This window comes from Xenopus laevis, chromosome 8L (assembly GCF_017654675.1).
Source record: "Xenopus laevis strain J_2021 chromosome 8L, Xenopus_laevis_v10.1, whole genome shotgun sequence".
Lineage (NCBI taxonomy): Eukaryota > Metazoa > Chordata > Amphibia > Anura > Pipidae > Xenopus > Xenopus laevis.
In genome coordinates, this window is record NC_054385.1 from 30,765,123 (window position 1) to 30,786,886 (window position 21,764).

Sequence of the window (21,764 nt, forward strand, 5' to 3'; positions counted from 1 at the left end):
CCCCAGAACACATGGCAGGATAAATACAGTGTCAGTTTCATATATAGTGCCTGCAGAACACATGGCAGGATAAATACAGCATCAGTTTCATATATAGTGCCCCCAGAACACATGGCAGGATAAATACAGCGTCAGTTTCATATATAGTGCCCCCAGAACACATGGCAGGATAAATACAGCGTCAGTTTCATATACAGTGCCCCCAGAACACATGGCAGGATAAATACAGCGTCAGTTTCATATATAGTGCCCCCAGAACACATGGCAGGATAAATACAGCATCAGTTTCATATATAGTGCCCCCAGAACACATGGCAGGATAAATACAGCATCAGTTTCATATATAGTGCCCCCAGAACACATGGCAGGATAAATACAATGTCAGTTTCATATACAGTGCCCCCAGAACACATGGCAGGATAAAAACAGTGGCAGTTTCATATATAGTGCCTCCAGAACACATGCCAGGAAAAAAACAATGACAGTTTCATATATGGTGCCCCAGAACACATGGCAGGATAAATACAGTGTTAGTTTCATATATATAGGGCCCTAGAACACATGTCAGGATAAATACGTCAGTTTCATATATGCTGACCCCAGAGCACATGGCAGAATAAATACAGTGCCAACTTCATATATAATGCCTCCATAACACATGGTAGTATATACACTGTACAGTGCCAATTTCATGGTAATGCCTCCATCCTTTTTGTTGTTGGGAAGTAGATTTGTGCCTGATGTTTGTTTTTCAATAAAATCTTCTAAAATGAATTTTAGGTGTACCCATGCTCTTTTATCATTGTGGATGCATCTACAGCCCATTGAAGCAGGATACTAATGAAGTGTCATAGGTAGGAACACAGCATCCCCTAAAATTTGCTAATAGAAAACATGAAATCATAGCGTGCACTTGCATTTCCATGTAGCATTAACTTATTTGAGGTTGCAGAGCATGCAAACCCTCTGTAGCTACTGAATACATAAACTCACTGCTCTTCAATTATTGGGAATATCACAGTAGATCCTAGATATGGAAAGGTTTGATTACCTCATTATAATACGCCCCCCCCCACAACAAAGTTCATTACACATGTGTATCAACATTACCTGGACATCTGTAATATAAATCCCCAGCACCAGAAAGATAGTAATCCCCCTGAAATATGACCTTGCTCATGTTGAATGCATCTCAGCAGATCTGCCCATTAATGCACCTGTTCTACAAGGACTTTTGAAATCTGATGAGTGGCCATACAAGTATTATTTGAAACAAAGCAGAGAAGCACTAATACAGGCTATACAGAACAAACTACAGCAAGGTTAACATAGAATACATTGTTCATTTTTGGATGTTCCTGTTTCTACAGTATATCTGTGTAGCGTAGCATGCCAAGGGTATCCTATTCTGTTATTTACGTCAGTACTAAACCCATTACTCCCAGGAGAGATAGTTAACATGTTGCAGGTCTATGAAAACAATCAATGACCTTAGTCAACCACATGCAAACAAATGTATATCTTGTAATGAATTTGGATCTGGGACTATCATAACTAACTGCTGCCACACAACTTCACAGTAAACTCTTGGGTACCTGAGCCTACTAAAAATACTTTTGACGCTTTAAAATTAGAACCCATTAGAGATGCAAAATTAAATGTGCTTGTGAATATATAATCTGTGCTTTGTGATGCACAAGAATTAAGCTCAATACCATCAACTCACCAGCATACACACTTGCACTTTCACCTATTACCTATATAAGCCACAAGTAGCAATTACTAGAGCTCTTCAGCTGGTAGAGATATGTTGAAAATCACCTAATGTGACTTTTAAATAGCTAAAAGGTCCTCATTCAAGAGCAGTGATCCCCAACATGTGGATCTCAAACAACAGATTGCTCACCAACCCCTTGAATGTTGCTCTCAGTGGCCTCAAAGCAGTTGATTATTTTTGCATTTCAGGCTTGGAGGCAAGCTTTGGTTCCATAAAAACAGGTGTACTGCCAAACTCCTGTAGGCTGCCAATCCACATAGGGGCTATCAAATACCCAACCACAGTCCTTATTTTGCATTGCAAGGGACTTTTTAGATGTTTGCGTTGCTTCCCAACTCTTTTAACATTTCAATATGGCTCATGGGTAAAAAAAAAGGTCGAAATCATCCTCCATGGATGCTCCAGAAATGGTATGGTATGACCCTCATTAGCTTGAGCAGAAGGAACAGGGTCGGACTGGCCCAGCGGGACACCAGGAAAAAACCCAGTGGGCCCGACCCTCATCAGGGAGCAAAGAATTAGTCTAGACATCCTGCAGGCAGGAACTGACCTCAAATGCACAGCAATAAATAAAGAGCTGTATCATCCAGGACTGATCTCAGCACAGTGGTCCAGCTCACACTGTTAAAATAAAAGGAAAAACCTAAGCTACACTATTTCCCTTGATTGGATCCCATTGTCACAACCGCAGGGCAGATCTTAAAACATAAGCCTACCTAGTTCCATATACTGAGGGCACCAATGGCACAATAAAAACTAGTGCGTAAATGTTGCATTGTGCCTACAATCACAGGTTATTTGCGACAAAAGCCACACTCTGGAATTTCCTTCATATACTTTTTTAAGTGTTCTGTGCAGTGCATTTGTGCTTGGTCTGAGCCTCAGGGTAACCTGTTGGAATGAAAACATCTGTCATCTTTAAATATTTTTTCAGGGGTGTTCATGCATAAGCTCTTTAGAAAATCAGATTCGGTTATACACTTCCAATGCTGTACTAACCACCTCCGCACCATCTTGGTGGTCTTGACATGGCTGTTTGATTTATCAGTGCGTCTATCTTGAGCCTTTTTAGTTTTTATTTTTCCAGAGCTGCCTTTTCACATTGTCACATCTGTCCATGAAGGACGGTAGCCAATCTATAGAACATCAATTTGTTTTCATTGTTGATACACTATTGGGGTCCACTCCACAATGAAGTACAGAGATTTGTGTTCCATTATAACAGTACTGGCTGCGTTCTGTATTGGTGTAGTCATAAGGGGTGGAGGTAGGTATTAAAGTATGTCCCTCTCCCAAAGTTGTGCTTACCATTAAATGTTAAACTATTAGGGGGTCGTCCTCCTGCCAACTACCTGTCCCCATTCAGAAATGGCGATGTGCAATTTAGAGCGAGCCAGTGGGTGCATCGCATTATGGAACCTTGTCCTTATTGTCTGTCCTGTGCACTCTGCATCTCTCCCCAGCTTTTCAATCCACTGCAGGGTGCAAAGAGCTCATAAGGCCCTGCCACTAGTGCTTTGAGAATGAGTACTTTTGCACATATTAGCACTCTTTACTGTACTTTAGGCAGGGGAATAAATATGTTTCCTAACTGAATGAGCGAAGGCAAAACAGGAGAAGAAGCCCCTCATTCAGTTTATTCTAATGAATTTCCCTATACTTCTTTGAAACCTAAACAGAGAGCAAACTAAACCCAGAATCGGATCTGAGGAACTAATAACACAACATGAACACTCATTTGGCAGCTGTAGGCAATGTGCTTAAGCTGTGAGCAGAGACATTAACTAACCCCATGTCATCCGGGTAATAAAGATCCAGTCTACATAGTAATATGAAATAACTCAAAAATTCCCTGAGTGGATCGTTATCACCCCAATGATGGGGTTATTTAGCATTGATGTTAATTACGAATAATGGTTTTATGTGATAAAACCTTGCATTATCTCTGATTTAACCTCCTCCTATGTTGAAATTGCCCTAGGATGGTTTAATGTCCACTGCAGGCTTCCATAGTTGGCCATGTGCTAAAGTACTACACAATCTCCAATTTGCCAGAGTGAAGAGAGAGTGAGCTGGGAGCTTCCAAAGAATGCAAATACCATTCAGCAGGTAATTCCTGGATAAAAATGTATTCTGATGAGTTGTGCAACCACATGTCTGTGAGTATTCTGTTTAGTATCTATTTTATATTGCTTGCCTTGGTGTATGAGATCATAGAGAGATTGTATGCAATATACTAAACAATAGACACTTATTCCAAAGATTTTATTATTTACTGTATGACAGACTAAAGGTGGTACAGGTGTGGGACCTGTTATTTAGAATGCTTGGGACCTGGGGTTTTCCAAATATGGGATCTTTCTGTAATTTGGATCTCCATACCTTGTCTACTAAAAAATCATTTAAATATTTAAAATGATAAAGATTAATTATATCTTAGTTGGGAACAAGTATAAGGTAATGTTTTCTTATTACAGAGAAAAATAACATAATATTTAAAAATTTGATTACAGGTATGAGATCCGTTATCTGGAAACTTGTTATCCAGATAACTCCAAATTATTGGAAAGGCCATCTCCCATAGACTCCATTTTATCCAAATAATCCAGATTTTCAAAAATGATTTCCTTTTTGCATGATTTTCTAGCAGACTTAAAGTATGCAGATCCAAATTACAGAAAGATCTGTTATCCAGAAAACCCCAGGTCTGGATATGGGAGATGGCCTTCCAGTAATCTGGAACTTTCTGGATAATAGGTTTCCTGGATAATGATCAAAAGTCCAAATCCTGTGCCGCAGCGGCACTTAAGCATTTGCCCGTGCCGAGGACAGGAATTGGAGGTCAGGAGGGGGCCCTTGGGGACTTCCTTTTGCAGCCCCGGTGGGCCCCCAAGGCTCCAGTCCGACCCCGCCGAGGCTGGTGCTCTGATGAGAAGAAAACTTCCAGCGATCATCTTCCGGATTTTTCTATCCTCAAATTTCCTGGGGCAGACGCATGTGCAGTAGAACGAAACCAGAAGCCGATCGATCCATGGTGCTCTATGGAAGAACCATTGCCGGGCCAAGTTGACTTGGCCTCGCGCCTGCACAGAAGAAGGAAGCGTGAGTGCACATGCGCAGAAGACATCGCCAGAGACGGTGAAGCAAGAGTGCGCATGTGCCAAAGAACGCACACTCGAGAGAACAGATGCCGCAAGTTCCGAACTAGCGGAAGGTGTAAAGAGGTACGTGCCTGGCGCCCCTCTGCCTTTGCGCCCTAGGCACGTGCCTCTTCTGCCTACCCCTAGTTCCAGCCCTGGGAAGAACCATGGGCCAGTGCAATTTTCTGCTGATAGGGGCACTGGCCCGAGGTTTCAGGTAAATAAATAGGGGTGCCTAACTTTTGGCACCTCCAAGTTAGAAGACCTTTCCTTCTCCTTTAAGGGTAGAACTCCACGGGCGATTTTAAGTGCGATAGCATCTGACGTGACGCCTGCAATTCATCTCAGCACGTCGGAACGGAAGCTATCGCACTTAAAATCGCCTGTGGAGTTCTACACTTAGTCTACTAGAATATCATGTAAACATTAAATAAACCCAATAGGCTGGTTTAGCTTCCAATAAGGATTAATTATATCTTAGTTGGGATCAAGTACAAGGTAATGTTGTATTATTACAGAGAAAAAGGAAATCATTTTAAACAATTATTTGAATAAGATGAAGTCTAAGGGAGAAGGCCATTCCAAAATTCGGAGCTTTCTGGATAATGGGTTTCTGGATAACAGATCCAGTACCTGTACATTATACAGGTTACAAGGGTTTGTTCACACAAAATATAACATTTTTTCTCTGCAGCTATTTCTGCTTTAGCTCATATAATCCATAACTCGGGTTCTATAAGTCTAAATCCACAGCCAGTAGATGAGATATGATGACATCACATGACAGACTGCATTTTTATGATGTGATATAAATGCAATGTAGTTGGTCTGATTTGCAAGAAATTCCTTGAAACAGGAAATTACTTTTTTTGTAAAAAAATTTAAGGTAAGAAGAAGGTCAGGAGTTTTAGAGGTACGGAGCCAACACTGGTGACATAATCACACATTGTAAACGGTATTGCCAAACTGGAATTAAGTTTATAGGAGTTAATGGGGATTTTGGTGGGGTGTTACAGTTTGTATATGCTACTCTCTGCTATAAAGGGTAATCAGGACAGTGGCTTAGTTTTGTGGACCCTTAATAAACCTTCTTTGGAGACAAAGAAACCGAAAATCACTTTTGCCTCAGACTGGTGTTGCTCTTCCACCAATAAAAATCCAAACTGGTCTGGGTATTTAGCTGGGGTATTTCTTGCACAGGTTTAGGCCCCCACCCAAGTACCCCAAGCCAATTTGTTTCTTGTGAAACAGGTGCACCAACCGAAAGGTTAGCATTTTTACTCACTTGGATGTCACTAAAAAAATGTGGCTGCCGATGGCTTTAGTTTTCTTTGTCCTTAAAACCTTTTCTATTTATTTTCCTTGCCAAAATTAGAGAAACTTTTGGCATGCCTCAAAGCATCACATAAACCCATACCTCCCAACTGTCCCGTTTCCTACCAGCTCAGCCCGCAGTTCCGGGTTTCTTCCTGAAATATCCTGACTTTCTCTTTGATCTCCTGCACTGACTTGAGAAAACATATACAAAGTTTATGAAACTTAATTAAAATAAGAGGCTTTTTTGGCATAGAGCCCAGAACAGTCAGCAGATGCACTTAGATACCTTTTTAACATGAGAAGCAAAGATACAATTGTAACTATTTAAGTTAAGCAGGTCTCTTGGGAGAACTGAGCAGCTAAAAGGGCAATTCACTTTCATTAGCAAAACTATTATAACACATAAAGCATTGCACTAAACTCCCAGAAATGTGGTCAAACTTTCATAACCTGCCAAACTTTTTAAATTTGCCTTTCTAACTAAATTTTTCAAATGTTGGGAGGTGTGCATAAACCCTCATTTCTCAATACTCTGCCCTACAGGTGGTCCCAGATGACCACCATGTAACCTAGGGTTGCCACTGGACAGCCACTTTTCACCCAGGCAGCCCTTCCAAAAACCGTGCTGTCTGGGTTAAAGGCAGACCGGTGGCAACCCCAATGGAATCTTCTGAAAGATTAAGTGGCTTTGTGGACTCTGCTCCAAGTTTGAGACACTGTAGGGAGGTACAATAACAACTAGATATGTATAGATACAAATACATACTAATATGTATTTTTAATAATGCGCAAATAGGGCTGATTTGCCCTAAGAAATTCTGCACCATCTATAATAGTTGTTTTTTTTTTTTGATACTCTGTATGCACATAAAAAAAGTGAAAAATAAATCACATGATGTCAGTGATGGCATTCCTATGGATGTTTTTGCTTTGAGAAAATATAAAAAAATTCAACTGAGACAACTTTACTAGTTGCAATAAATAGCCCGGGTAAGTGAGTTGGATTTTGAACCACAAATTAATCTTTTAGTGATGTTGTGTGTCCCTAACTTTTCTTGAGCATACGAGGCATAAGTGTAGGGTGGGGAAGCTCAACATAGGATCTGCTGCCTCATACAACAGATACAGATACCAACCAGTGACTGGTGCCGAGGCATTTGTGAAATGCTCTTTTCAACTGTTGACATTTTTCTATCCAGTACAGATTCAGAACCAGTTTGGGCACAAAATCAGTTCCAATGTATTTTTAATGATTAAATACTATATGCTCAACACAGCAAAACAAATTTAATTACAACTTGTATTTTCCTGCTTGTTTATATTGTCCTTTTAGCTCCTGATAGATTAATGCATTTGGTTTACACCTAGCTAAAAATGAGTGCTGCCATGGACAGCAATAGCAATTCTAGCATATAATATGTTTTAATAACATATAATTTTAGAACCTGGAGGATAAACTTAATTTCAAGTTTGCTCAAAATACTTTTTTTACTGTAGACCTATTTTAAGATAATCAGAATTTTCGCAAATATCTTTTAAGTAAGGAGTCCCCTGTGCTGTAGAAATACCTATTAAAATATATTACCCAAAGTAATTTGACTCCTTTTAAAACTGTTTTCATACTCATATTGGAAAGAATAAAAAAAGTTTGGCAAGAATGGAGCAAGCTTGATGATCTAATCCTATGCAAAGTGTCCAGTGAATTAATAGGTGGAAAATGTGCAGTATTAATTTTCTGTTTGGTGCTTATGTTATGCTACAAAATTAGGGACATTGAAAAGGTTTAAAAAAAGGCACTAAAAATTGGAGTTTATTACTACAGGTAAGGGACCTGTTATCCAGAATGCCTGGAACCTGGTGATTTCCGGATAACAGATCTTGCAGTAATTTGCATCTCCATGCCTTAAGTCTACTAGAAAATCATATAAACATTAAATAAACGCAACAGGCCTGTTTTGCTTCCAATAAGGATTAATTATATCTTAGTTTGGATTAAGTACAAGATACTGTTTTATAATTACAGAGAAGAGCTAATAATTTTTTTAAAGTTTGGATTATTTGAATTAAATGGAGTCTATGGTAGATGGCATTTCCATAATGAAAGATGTAAGTTAGGTTGAAAAAAGACACACGTCCATAAAGTTCAACCTTTCAACTATTTTAACCTTCCTAACTGCTAGTTGATCCAGAGAAAGGCAAAAAAAGCCAATTTGAAGCCTTTCAAATTTGCCTCAGAGGGGGACTCCAAAATCCAAAAATCGAACTAGTCCCTGGATCAACTTTTACTATGATCTATCTTTCATAACCCTGTAAAAAGCGATCAAACACCTTCTCAAAGCTATCTAATGTATCAGCCTGTACAACTGATTCAGGGAGAGAATTCCCTTTCCCTTCACAGCTCTCACTGTAAAAAACCCCTTCCGAATATTTAGGTGGAACCTCCTTTCTTCTAATTGAAATGGGTGACCTTCCATCAGCTGGAAAGACCTACTGGTAAATAAAGCATTAGAAAGATTATTATAGGATCCCCTTATATATTTATACATAGTTATCATATCACCCCTTAAGCGCCTCTTCTCCAGTGTGAACATCCCCAATTTGGCCAGTCTTTCCTCAAAGCTAAGACTTTCCATACCTTTCACCAGCTTAGTTGCCCTTCTCTGTACCCTCTCTAATACAATAACATCCTGTTTGAGTGAGACCAAAACTGTACAGCATATTCTAGATGGGGCCTTACCAGTGCTCTATACAGTGGAAGAATGACCCCCTCCTCTCATGAATCTATGCCGCTTTTAATACAACTCAATACCTTACTTGCCCTTGATGCTACTGAATGCATTGCTTGCTACAGCCAAGTTTATCATCTACAAAGACTCCAAGGTCCTTTTCCATTATGGATTTGCCTAGTGCAGTACCATTAAGGGTATAAGTAGCTTGGATATTTTCACATCCCAGGTGCATGTCTTTACATTTAATAACATTGAATCTCATTTGCCACTTACGGTACCTGCCCCTCCTCCTTTTCTATTGCCTCTGTCCCTCCAAAACAAAGTATAGCCACTGATATTAACTGCCCAGTCATGTAACTCATTCAGCCATGTTTCGGACACACCAATCACATCACCAGCACCTCCAGCTCTCCCATTTTACCAGTCAGACTCCTTGCATTTGCAAATATACATTTAATACTGGTACCATAATAAACATATGGCATGTGGTCCTCCCTCACCTTAACAGTACCCCCAAATCTCCTCCCCATTTTCCCTTCCTTTGCCCGCTTCCTCATCTAACCTGTCTTCCATGGAATCCTTTACTGAATCCTCCATCCCATGCCTAGTTTAAAATTTCCTCCAACCCTCAAGCCATCTTTTCCCCCTAAACAGCTGTGCCGTCATCATTGAGGTGCAGCCCATCCCTAGCAAAGAGCCGATTAAGAAATCTGCCCAGCTCTCCGAAAAACCCAAAACCCTCCTCCCTACATCAATCTCTCAGCCATGCATCAATCTCCCTAAGCTCCCTCTGTCTTCTTAACGTTGCACGTGGCACAGGTAATATCTGAGAAAATTGCCTTGGAAGTCCGTGCCCTAAGCTTAGTTCTTTTTTAAATCTTTCTTGAGGATTTTACCACCTCCTCTAACTTTGTCATTGGTACCTATGTGTACCAAGAACGCCGGGTCTTCCCCAGCCCCTCCCAATCATCTGTCCACTCATTCCACCATATGCTGAACCCTAGCACCAGGCAAGCTGCAGACATGAAGGGTAATTGCGGCAGATTATCCACCTTTCTAAGAATCCCCTATAAGTAGAACCTGCCTTTCCTTCTTTGCACTCCCCCCACCACCTGTATTAGAGCCACTGCCTCCCAGGGTGCTCTGAGAATCAGCCTGCTGCATACACACCAGAGCTGTCCTCCCTTGCATCTTAAGCCTAAATGGTGAATCTGTTGCTGTGGACCAGCCCCCCTGCCCTTCTGTTCCCTACTTCCCCTCCTGACTGTCACAAACCTATCTCCCTTTTTACCCTCCACTGCCCCTTCTCCACCCGCACTACACAGGCCCCTGCCAGTGGTTGCCCTTGTGAGCCTCCTTTCTCCCCCTAGTTTGCAGCTGCCCTCAGTGCTGCAAGTTCCCCCCTTAGAATCTGCAGTTCAGATTCCAAGATGAAAACCCACCGACATCTCTCACATGTAAATACTGCATGTAACTGCTACTCCAACACCACATATATGTAAAAAGACACACACTGAGTAATACCAGCAAAACCACTTGCACTCATATTTTCACTGGGTACTAAAAGTCTCCCAAGTGCAATGCCTCAAAAACATCTTTTTGGTTTTAAATGCCTTAAAGGTTTTTAATGCTGCTTAACACTTAATTCACATGCAACACTTGCTTAGCAGCTCCCACACTCGCTGTGTAGTCACAAACTTATTGAGGTTTCAAACCAAAGAACACAAAGCCTGGTCAGAATTTACCCGATTAACTCCTCCCCCTTATTTAGCAGGCAGAGGGAACAAAGAAAAAAATGCTGTTGGCTACCAGCAGTAAATAACAATTCCTTATTAACCTTAAAAAATGTTCCCCTTAGAGACTATATCCCAGACAATATAAATGTACTAAATGTATCTCCCAGCTTACCCCAAAAAGAAGGTGCATCGGCTCAGGAGCCGCCTGATAAATTGGTCCCTGGAGTGAATGGAGAAAAGCAGGGTGGGCTATAGTGATGTGCGGGCTGACCCAATACCCACGGAACCACCTTCAAATGACGGCATCGGGGTTTCGGTTTTATAGCTTTGCGTCTGCTCGCCACGCCCCTTTTGTGACGTCATTGGCAGGTCTATAAAAGGACCCCGGAAGCGCGGGTGCGGGCGGGCGCGGGCTGCAGCAGGGCGGGTTAGGGTCGGGTGTGGGTCAGGAAACCCCCCCTGGAGACCTCCTTGTGCTAGAGGAGGGTGGGTTGCCAGTGGACACCAGCATATGCTGGAAGGAGGGGGGGGGGTGTGTGATCTTCAAGGCTGTAATTGTTGGATATATTGTATTTCTGTGATCACCAATGTGGGTGTTGAATTGGGACTGCTAATCCTAGGTGATGCAAGTATGCTGAATTGGATTGATTTGTTCCTAATAAAAGCCAGTCAAGCTGCATTGAACTCTTAAAGGTGGTGTCAGACTCCATTTCTGTGCTCAAACTGTGCTGTGGCTAGGGTCTCACAATACCTGTATATTAGTACTTAGGTGTCTGTTTACTAAAGGTCATTAAGTTGCAGATAATACTCATTAATGCTGCACATTCCAAGCTCCTGGAGACTACCACTACCACACTACCACCTTCTTGATGAAGAATGAGCTCTTCCATCTTATTGGAAACTGCAGAAAGATTTTCTTGAAATTAAATTCAGTGTCCTCAAGTTAACATTGCAAATTGTATTCTATTAAACACTTGCCCCAGTAGTAACATTGTCAATTACAACCTTTCCAAAGGATCCTTAAACAACAGTCTTCACCGACATACACAATTATTTGTCTAGAAATCATTTCTGTCCCTATTTAAAGGTTTCCAATACTTTTCAAGTTCTTAAGCTACAGTAATTCATTTAAAAAGGAAACACAAAACTGTATTAAAGTTAACTTCAACTCAACCTGTGGGTTTCTTATGTGTAGTCTTCTTGATGAATATGAAACCCAAACTTATGAGCTTCGTCATAACGTGTTGATTAAAAGGTAAATGCATTAAAATCAGCTTTGTTTCCCTATGTCTAAGCCATTAGGGAGTTTAGGGAGTGGCAAACACTTCCAAACTCACTTGGTGTCTGGTTAACTAATATTGCATTCTGATTAATATGAAATATTATCTAATCTCAAGCTTGGCTCAATAGTAGGATGCCTTAAATATTGCTGCTGTAATTGGTTTATTGTTATTGCATTAAATGCATAGGCACTTCTGGGACCTGGATTTTTATCTGCATAGAAAAAGACCTTGGGAAGTTTTTGAGTTCTCCTTACGTAAGCAAAGGGAGGCTCTGGGGAATGACATAACTGGGTCGGGTAATGAAAAGTCAAAGAAAAATGGTTCTGTGCAACTCAAATCTTCCTCGCTACACATATGGCTTAGGGTAAAAGGCCCCTTGATACTTGAAGTTTACTTGAAGTTTGGGAAGTTTGGGTCAGCTAGTGATTCTAGGTAGGGGGACATACTGGGTGGCAGGTGTGGGTTGGGTTTCTGGGCAGCGGGTCTGGGTTGGGCATGGGTCTGCCTGATTGGACCTGTGCAGGACTCTAGTTACAGGGGGTGTTGGGGGGGGGAAGATTAAAAGTGAAAGGTTTTAATGTTCTATTTACACATTCCTCTAAAGCATGGATATGTCTCTATCAATATAGGAGATGACTGCTGTTTCTTAACTCATAATGTCTCATTGTACGTACAATTTTTGAATTACTTACTTTGCCACAGAATTGAAATGATTACTTTTCAGAAAGAATTTAGTCTCTAGAGTGTTTTCCTATTCATACTGCAAATGGTTTAAGAGGTTTGCGATGTGGTAACAAGTTTAGTACCTGCTTTTTGTTTTATTATTTGATTTAGTTCGATGTCTCACCCTTTGTATGCTGCAAAATGACTTTTATGGTCTGTCTTTATAGACCTATAACTGATTTCTGTAGTACCTTGCCAAAGAATGCTTTAAGATTGCTCCTCGTGAGACCTACTGTAAGCAGTGATATATTGCCATGTAAAGGTAAAGGTAATCACAGAAGTGAATCCTAGTTTTACTTACAGTAATTGTTGAGTAGTATACAGAAATGTATTTAGTTTTGGATTAGCTGTAGCTAGATATTCATGCAGATAAATGAGTCTTCCCAGAGTCCCCAGCCTGTTGAAATACTGAGACAATACATTCGTGGGTGAATACTTGATGCATTTTAAAATTCATCTGCTAGTGTGTTCGCTTAAATTACTCCGGGGACATTATTGCTCAAACTTTGGGTAAAACATTGCTATTGCTTTAGTTTCTGACACTAGTATCTGTTTTAATAAATGTTTCTTAAAATAAAAAAATAGTGCCAACAGTGTGTTATCCTATTGGACTTTCTGATGATGACTATCATAGATGACTATAGTATGTACGTCAAAAGGAAGAATAAATTGGCACTAGAAATAAAGTGTCCCACTATTTTTTAGCTTAAAGTATTTCCTGTGCATGGCAAAATAGTCTGATTTTAGTACTCGGTAGAAGCCGGGTTATGTCACTCCTTGGTCACTTTTCCAACTGTGATCCAGTCAGGAGAAGGAAAAGCAGAACACTGTTCTGATGTTTCTCTGCTCAGGAAGCTGAGCCACAAAAACTGTTCTGTTACAAAATTCATTTTATTAGCAGATCAAAAACACATTAATTTCTTGTAAACTAAAAAAAACATATTGCTCTGAATAATTTTTGAAGGTTTACATTTTCTGGACACTTTGTCTTTCATTGTGATATACAGTGATCTCATTAAGGACCTCATTTATGTTGCAGAGAAAAATTACAATGTACATTTTTTGCCACAATGGGGGAGAATTTCATATTAACTGTCTGCAGTTTCCAAAAAAAAACATAACTTCCTCTAGGTTTGAAGCCACATATAAAGGGCCTATGCAAGTGCTGTTTGTATGGCATTATGATCTGAGCCCACTAATAGTCCAACATGAGATTGAGACAATCATGTTGGGATTTGGTTCAATATTGCTGAGGTTGAGGGGTGAAGCTCACCCTTGGCCCATGGATGGAGTTTGCACCAAACAGGACACCCATTTGATCAGATTATTAGGGCAAGTGAAAAAAAATTGGATCAGTGTAACCTTTCCAAAACCCTCTACAAGTCTACCCAGAGAGAGTAAAATTATTCCACCGTCAATACCATTAGATGTCAACTTCCAAAAACCGCCACAGTAAGCTAATATGAAAAGGCACATAAAATTCTTCCTACTTTTTGCTGGGAGAGGCCCAGTTTAGAAATAAATGTAAACAACCAAAACCACTGCAAAAAACTGGTCACCCTGTCCCCAAAGACCAAATAATGAATGCATCCAATAATGTCTCAAAATCACAGAAAGGAGACATTAGCTACATTAGGGTATTAAGATATAAGTTTACAATTTCTCACTCCCCACTGATTATGTCAGTTCAATTTACCCAGCACTGTAAAATAAGAATTTAATCTTTAAAAATGGTAGCTCAAAGCTGTCAAAAAGTTGATCTTTCCCACAATATATAGTTTCACGTTCTAAAAAGACTGTGTCGCAAAGGATTCAGTTCATCGTACACACTAAATCCATAGTGATTGTTTTGGAAGTATATGTACAATATGTGTTTGTGTGTGTGTGTCGAAATAATTATTCCATGTAGGCATTCATATTTTGTCTGGATAGATATGTCTGGGTGCAGTCCAATTCATAGATTAAATGGTCCTGTCAGCAGGGTACTGTTTCACACAGGACTTATGGTGAATCATAGCAAGTTTATTTGCAGCAAAACTGATGTTTTTTGGGATAGGCTGGGGATTCAGCAGAAGCAGCAGTTTCTGTTGTGTGTCGGCTATTTGCGGAAAAACCTTGATTTCCCGACCAAGTGGGTGGTGGTGCCAACACGCTGCAGGAGTAGTGACAGCCAAATATTCAAATATTTTGGGAAAAGAAATTAAGATTTTGTGTTTCCTGGGCAATCAATCCCATGAGTGAGTCACTTCAGGCATTGCTGCTGGTAGTTCGTTTGTGTGTTTTGTGTGTTGTTGGATATTTGGTTGGGCTGTGGGTAGAGGTTGGGTGTGGATCTGCCAAAACAGGCTCATGCAGGTTTCCAACATACATTCAATTAAAATAAGACACTTGCCTTCATTCCATAAAAGGATGTGTGTGACGTGTGCGTTACACAGAAACCCCTGTCTTAAGTCCTTGCATGCAATAGCTACCACACGGAAACTGAAGTAGCACAGGTGACTTTGTACAACAGATGTATTGCATATATGCAGGGCCGGGGGGAGGGAGGTGAGAGCGGCAGAGGGAGCATGACAACCCAGACTAGGGGTAGGCACAAAACGATTTAACAGATACCTGCTCAGTCTCCCACCCATCGTTACGCCCTAGGCAGCTGCCACTTCTGCCTACCCCTAGTTCCGGATATGCATATATGTGCCGTCATGACTAGGGAAAAATGGCCAGACAAAACTAGATTACTTGACCAGTGCTGTAGCTTAGCAATGTCATTACCTTTTACTCATTCCTAGGCTAAAGCAAATGTCCCATGGAGTGGAGGAACCACTCATTTGGCACCCTACTGACCTCTCACTGCAAACATGGTAGTCCGCAGAAGTACATGTTTGGGACAGAACCATTTTGAAGCCAGGTGACTAATCTGCCTGGTACCAGAGGATCTCTTTGTGGGCCTCAGTCTGGAGCAATTTCAATCAGCCTCTTCTTATTTCCACCATAATCCTTTATAACATCTAAAACATTTGCCACCGTCTCATCTAATTATTGTGATACTTATCTCTGGATTTCAGGTTCTCTGGTGGGCCCTAGTAGGCCCAGCCCAATACTATATCCCAATGTCCCACATGTGCTACAGTCTGATAACCTGCACCATCCATTTGGGTATGCACAGACTCACATCCTTGCCTTGGTGGCAAAAGCTGCTTGGCCCAGCTCTGCTGAATAGCTAGGTAAAGAGTCTCTAAAATATCCTAAGAATGTTGAGGCACATTGTGAGAATGTGCTAAAAGAGCTTGTAAGCAATACACATACCTAGCTTTCTACCATATCATTGACTGCTAACACTTGTACTGTTATGGCTAGGAAAAATAGATGTTTATATTCATTGTTATTTTATATAAATATGTAATCCTTTCTATATACTACAATTTATTTGTGCAAGGGCATATTTTACATAGTTAAGGTGGGTTAGAAAAGTCAAGTTCTGCACCTCCAAATGAAACCCAGTACATATACATACTTCTACAGACCTATCTATGCACTCACAAATATAAACCATATATACTGGTACCTATACTAACTGTAGATCTTAAGATCACAATATCCTTGGATATAATTCTTGTTCAAGAAATTGTCCAAGCCCCTCTTAAAGGCATTAATAGAATCTGTCAACACAACGCCACCCTACATGACATTCCACAATCTCACTCCCCTCACAACCTATGCTGCTTTATATGAAAGTTCCTCTAGTGTAAAGGGTGTGATCTTTGCTATGATAAAGATCTGTATATAATGTCCTATGTACTTGTATAGAGTAATCATGTCCCTTTACAAGCACCTTTTCTTCTGAGAAACTGACCCCAACCCTCATAGTTTAAATCTTCCACCCCTCTAACCAGTTTAGTTGAATGTCTCTACACTCTCTCCAGCTCAGTAATATCCTTCTTAGAGGAAAACTTTACCCCCAAAATGAATATTTGAGCAACATAAAAAATATTGCCCTTTTACATCTCTTGCCTTGAACCACCATTTAGTGATGGTCTGTGTGCTTCCTCAGAGATCATGACCAGAAATACTGCAGCTCTAACTGGAAGAAGTATGGAAGTATGCAAAACAGTAGTTTATTTGCTTTAGTAGCCATTGAATTACACAGCCTAGTACATACCTCCCAACACTTTGGAAGTAAAAAGAGGGACAAAATTTTTTTTTTTACGCACATAGCGCAGCAATTTTTTGACCACACCACTTTTTGTGGCCAAACCCCCTAATTACCATGTTTGTTTTACAAAATTTGTCAGGTTATGAAAGTTTGAAAATATTTCTCCTTATCTAAACTGTGTTTTTGTGTCTCAGAATTGTTACAAAGTATCTTATTTGCACCTGTTAGGTGTTCTGGGCTCTCTGCTAAAAGCCAATAAAGTGAGAAACTTTGTTTCTTTTTCTGGCTGTTCAGTGCAGAGAAAAGAGGGACTTTCCAGTACAAATGAGGGACTGCAGGTTGAGCTGTCAAAAGAGGGACTGTCCCTCCGAAAAAGGGACAGTTGGGAGGTATGCTAGTATTACATTGCTTGTTATCCACAAAATTCCTCAGATCCATCTCACAGATCACATCCACGGTCTATGTACCTATGCATCGGTAGCTATATTTTTAAGATTGGGTCTATAAAAGAATGAAGCCTTCATTAGCTGGTTCCTCATTTATGAAGACAGATGAACAACAGTTCAGAATCCCTGCTTTTTACCTGCACTCACCAACCTATGACCTCCCTCTGATAAGAGTCCCACCCCTTCTTGCTTCATTTTTTTTCTATTTACAAAATGTATTTAAAAAAAAAAGGATTAATTTTACTCCTCATTACAATAACCTTTTCTACCTCTATTTTAGATTGTCTGATGCTTTTTGCATGCTTTATTGCATATTCAGCTGTCAGAATAAACTTGAATTCCCTAAAAGCACTAACCCTTCTTCCCAACCATAAAGGTTTGTTTCTTGCTTATGAGTGGAATATACTATTTTATCAAACAAGGGAAAGTTGTGCTCGCCACTTATTTTTAAAAACATTAAGTGGGGTGCAATGAGGTTGTGACCACAAAATTCAAGCGGCAAATACAAGAGTCCTCTGCACTCAACCTATTATCAATATATTAAGGACATTGAAACATTTTGTGACACAAGCTACAAAAATGCCTTACCCTTTAAACAAAACAGGGATTGTTTGTCCATATATTGCAATATATTTAAGCTGGCCAACTACGTCAAAGTCATCCCATATCTGGCCAGTCCTATGCTCAATTTTCATCTGATTCATGATCCCACTGGTGGCCAATAAAAGCGCAACCAAGTTTGGGGCTTTACTTTGAAAGCAGCAAGATAATTACAGATAAAACTTAGTCCCTTTATAAAATGTATAATGAAGCAACCAAGTTTGTATAATGAAGCAACCAAGTTTGGGGCTTTACTTTGAAAGCAGCAAGATAATTACAGATAAAACTTAGTCCCTTTATAAAATGTATAAAGGGACTAAGTTTTATCTGTAATTATCTTGCTGCTTTCAAAGTAAAGCCCCAAACTTGGTTGCGCTTTTATTGGCCACCAGTGGGATCATCTGACTTTAACTGGAAAGGGTGGGAGCTACAACGTGGAGCTGGCCACTGCTCCTGTATAAATTATAACAAACACGGGAAAGTTGTGCTCAATACTTATTTTTAAAAACACATCCGTTGTGGCCAGTTGCAACACTCAACTTGCATCTGAATCATTAAGAATTCTATTGTTTCATTATACATTTTATAAAGGGACTAAAATGTATAATGAAGCGATACCTTAAATATATATCACAATCCCTGTTTTGTTTAAAGGGTAAGGCAGTTGTAGTAGCTTAAGGCACAAAATGTTTCAATATCCTTAATATATTGATAATGGGTTGAGTGCAGAGGACCTTTTGTTTTTGTACATATATATATATATATATATATCTCGCTGCCATGTCTTGTACATAAACCAAATTTTGGAAAGGACGGTGGCTATAATAACAGCATGCTGAATGTGTACCCAGTAGTTAAAATGCCCTCTGAAAAGCCTGGCTGTCAGATCAGTGCCCTACTGAGACTAGAATCTTGAGTACTTTGGCTCAGGCTGTTCCACACGATACCTTCCCACTTTAGATTGTCAAGCCTCTAGAATTTTTGTCCACATTTCTTTCATTGAGGTCAGACTTCCAGAGCGGCATCAAAAGGGAGGGATTGTGTGTGTGTTATCGTAAGATGTCCAACAACTGTTCTATGCTTGTTTACCTGCATCTCTCTCTTTCTAAGGGCAAAACAAGTCAAGATTTTTTGTAAACCAAGTAGCAGTGCAAGCTATTTACTGAAAAAAACATAAGAAAAAAAACCAAACATGTAAAAATATAACTCATAACAGGTGAATTGGACTAAAGACAGCAGACCCAACAGCTGTTGGGGTGAGGGGATGGATATCGGGGACCACCTTTGTGTCATGATTGATGCCCCATTTTGTAGTTATTTTTATAGAGGGTGATCATTTTCTCTACAGTTGTGGGGAAGCTAAACGTTTTTTCGGTTTATCCCAGTAAATTCTGCTTTTGCTGCTCATTATTTATAATAAATAGTTATCACATTATACAGACATGTCCAAAAGCATAGTTCATATCATATTTCATTTTACTCTGAGCTTTTTGGAATAAGCCGTGGAACTTTCCCCATAACAAATTATGATGTGTCTCGGGCTACTTATCCAAAGTCTTCAGGTTAGGATAACATCACCCTGCATGTGTGACAAACAGGCAATGACAGATTGGGGCATTGTATATTGCATTATGCATCCAAATAAGTTTTATTGATGCAACTATTATAATTTACCCCAAATTATTTCTACATATTTAAATATGTATACTATATATTTCTACTTTTGGCCATACAATCACACAATGCATATTAAAGAAGCATAAAAACTCCAGTTTGTAGTAAACTTGAGGGTGCTAAAAGACAATGCAGATTATTTTCCACTGGAAAGAGTAATTCTAAATACCCCAAAGTCAACAAAAGAACACAAAGGCCAATTACTGCCTCCCATTGTATTCCAAGTTGTAAAAAATCCATAATATAGCACATTTGGCTGGATGTGTCATGCCAGAACATGGAGCAAAACCATACTACTACCTTGAGACGTTAGGAAGAAAATATTGTTGACACAAGTACAGTAAAGATGTAAAGACTTGTACAATGCACATTGTGATCAGTATGGCTGGACGTAGCAGAGTGAAGTGGTTTGTTGATAATTGCCTCACTTGTACATACAACAAATGGCAAGGGTAGCAGTTGAACAGTAGCCTCCTTGTGACCACCTAGTTAGCACCCTGCTGGTGCCTTTAGTAAGTATGCGGCAAGCGAATGCTGGCATAGGATCTATTTTCCAGAATGCTTGGGACCTGTGGGGTTTTCTGTAATGTGGATCTCCATTACATGTCTGCAAAAAAACATTTAAACATTAAATAAATCCAACAGGTTATTCTCCCACCAATAGTGGGAAGTGTTAATACGGTTTTAGTGCCTGTGGAAAACTCATTTTATTATTTAAAAAGGCTAGCTACTGAGTTATTCAAGAAATTGTGCATTACAATATGCTGGCCTTGGGTTTATAAAAATTGTCAAATATATGTGATAAATGCAAGATATTTATATTTCCTCTTTCTCAGAAGTATTTCAGTTGGGCTTAAGAGTCAGGACTTAATCAGGATTCAAACTCTGGTCCATGTGATAAGCTGGAGGCTTTTGGAGTTTGCTGCTGTTGATAATCATGCTAAATATACTATAGGGCTTTGCCCTTGATCTTCTTCATCTAATTACCTGGTTTGACCCTGGCCTTCTATTTGGAATTGCTTGTTGCCTGTCCAGTGCTTCGTGTTATTTTTAGCTTGACTCAACTACTGGTTGGTTATAAGGACTTGCATACCATAATTTGTATCTCCTGAAATGAGTACAGGAGATTCTGGACTTGAGCTGTAGTTTCAGAGGGGTATTTTTGAAATTATTTTATGCAACAAACACTCTCTATTTTATTATTCCATTTGAGATGAAAATGATTATTCCTGCCTTGAGTTTTTGACATTTCACTTTGCTTTTCAAGTTTCCAGAGGAACTTATGGACCAGGTAAATTAATATTACCCAAAACCAAGTAAAGGCAAGCATCCAAATAGATATTCCAGTACAGGGAGGAGAGACTTCTTATTTCTTCTAATGCTGAATATTTTATGTTAAATCTATGAGCCAGATTTCTGTTTATGTTTTGGCTTTCTAATTTTGCATTATAACTAATTTAAACTTAAAACCCTGATTTAAAACAATATTCTATACTAATATTGGCACAGCTCTACATTGTACTGAACTGGCATACCTTCCCCCAAGTCTGTGTCTGACAGACCTCCTCTACAAACTTGTCAAAGTCAAAGCACACTTACTACACCAATTTAGTGCTGCTCTTACCCTATAATCTAAAAATCAAAAAGTCAACTTACTACACAAAATACTTTTCCTAGCTAGTGCTGTTTCTACTCTAAAAGCTAGTAAAGCTAGCTAAAAGTCAGAGCCTACTTACTGCACAAAGCATGGTTTCTTCTCTACAAACTAGTAGTCAAAGATCACTTACACAAACTGCTGTTCCAATCTAGTGTTGCTCTTCCACTAGAAACACTAATAAAAACTTACTACACAATGCATTGTTCCTAGCTAGTGATGTTCTTTCAAAGGCCATCTATTACACAAAGTACAGTTCATCTAGAAACTAGAAGGCAAAGCCCACTCACTACACAAAGAGCTGCTCCTAGCTAGTGCTTTTTCTACTCTGAAACTAGAAGTTAAAGCTCACTTACTATACAAACCTTAGTCCTTCCTCTTTAAACCAGAAGTCAAAGCCTGCTTGCTACACAAAGTGTTGTCTCGCTAGTTCTCTTCCTCCTCTTAAACAAGATGTCAAAACTTCAGTTACTACACAAAATACTGTTCTTTGCTAGTGCTCTACACAGTTATTGAACTCGGTTCTTCCTTTCTT

The 21,764-nt window shown here is 39.6% G+C and overlaps 1 protein-coding gene across 3 annotated transcripts in view; it reads left to right on the forward strand.

The window, feature by feature from the left end:
• The first annotated feature begins 3,589 nt into the window (after positions 1–3,589).
• The window catches only part of eda2r.L (ectodysplasin A2 receptor L homeolog), a 251,666-nt gene continuing 233,491 nt past the window's right edge, over positions 3,590–21,764 (forward strand). For 2 of the 3 annotated variants that reach the window (XM_018241095.2, XM_018241094.2), the window contains exon 1: positions 3,590–3,886. The gene's annotated coding sequence lies outside the window, so the exon portion shown is untranslated. Of the gene's footprint in view, positions 3,887–3,915; positions 3,937–21,764 lie in introns of those variants that run through there. The other variant, XM_018241096.2, reaches the window with a different exon arrangement.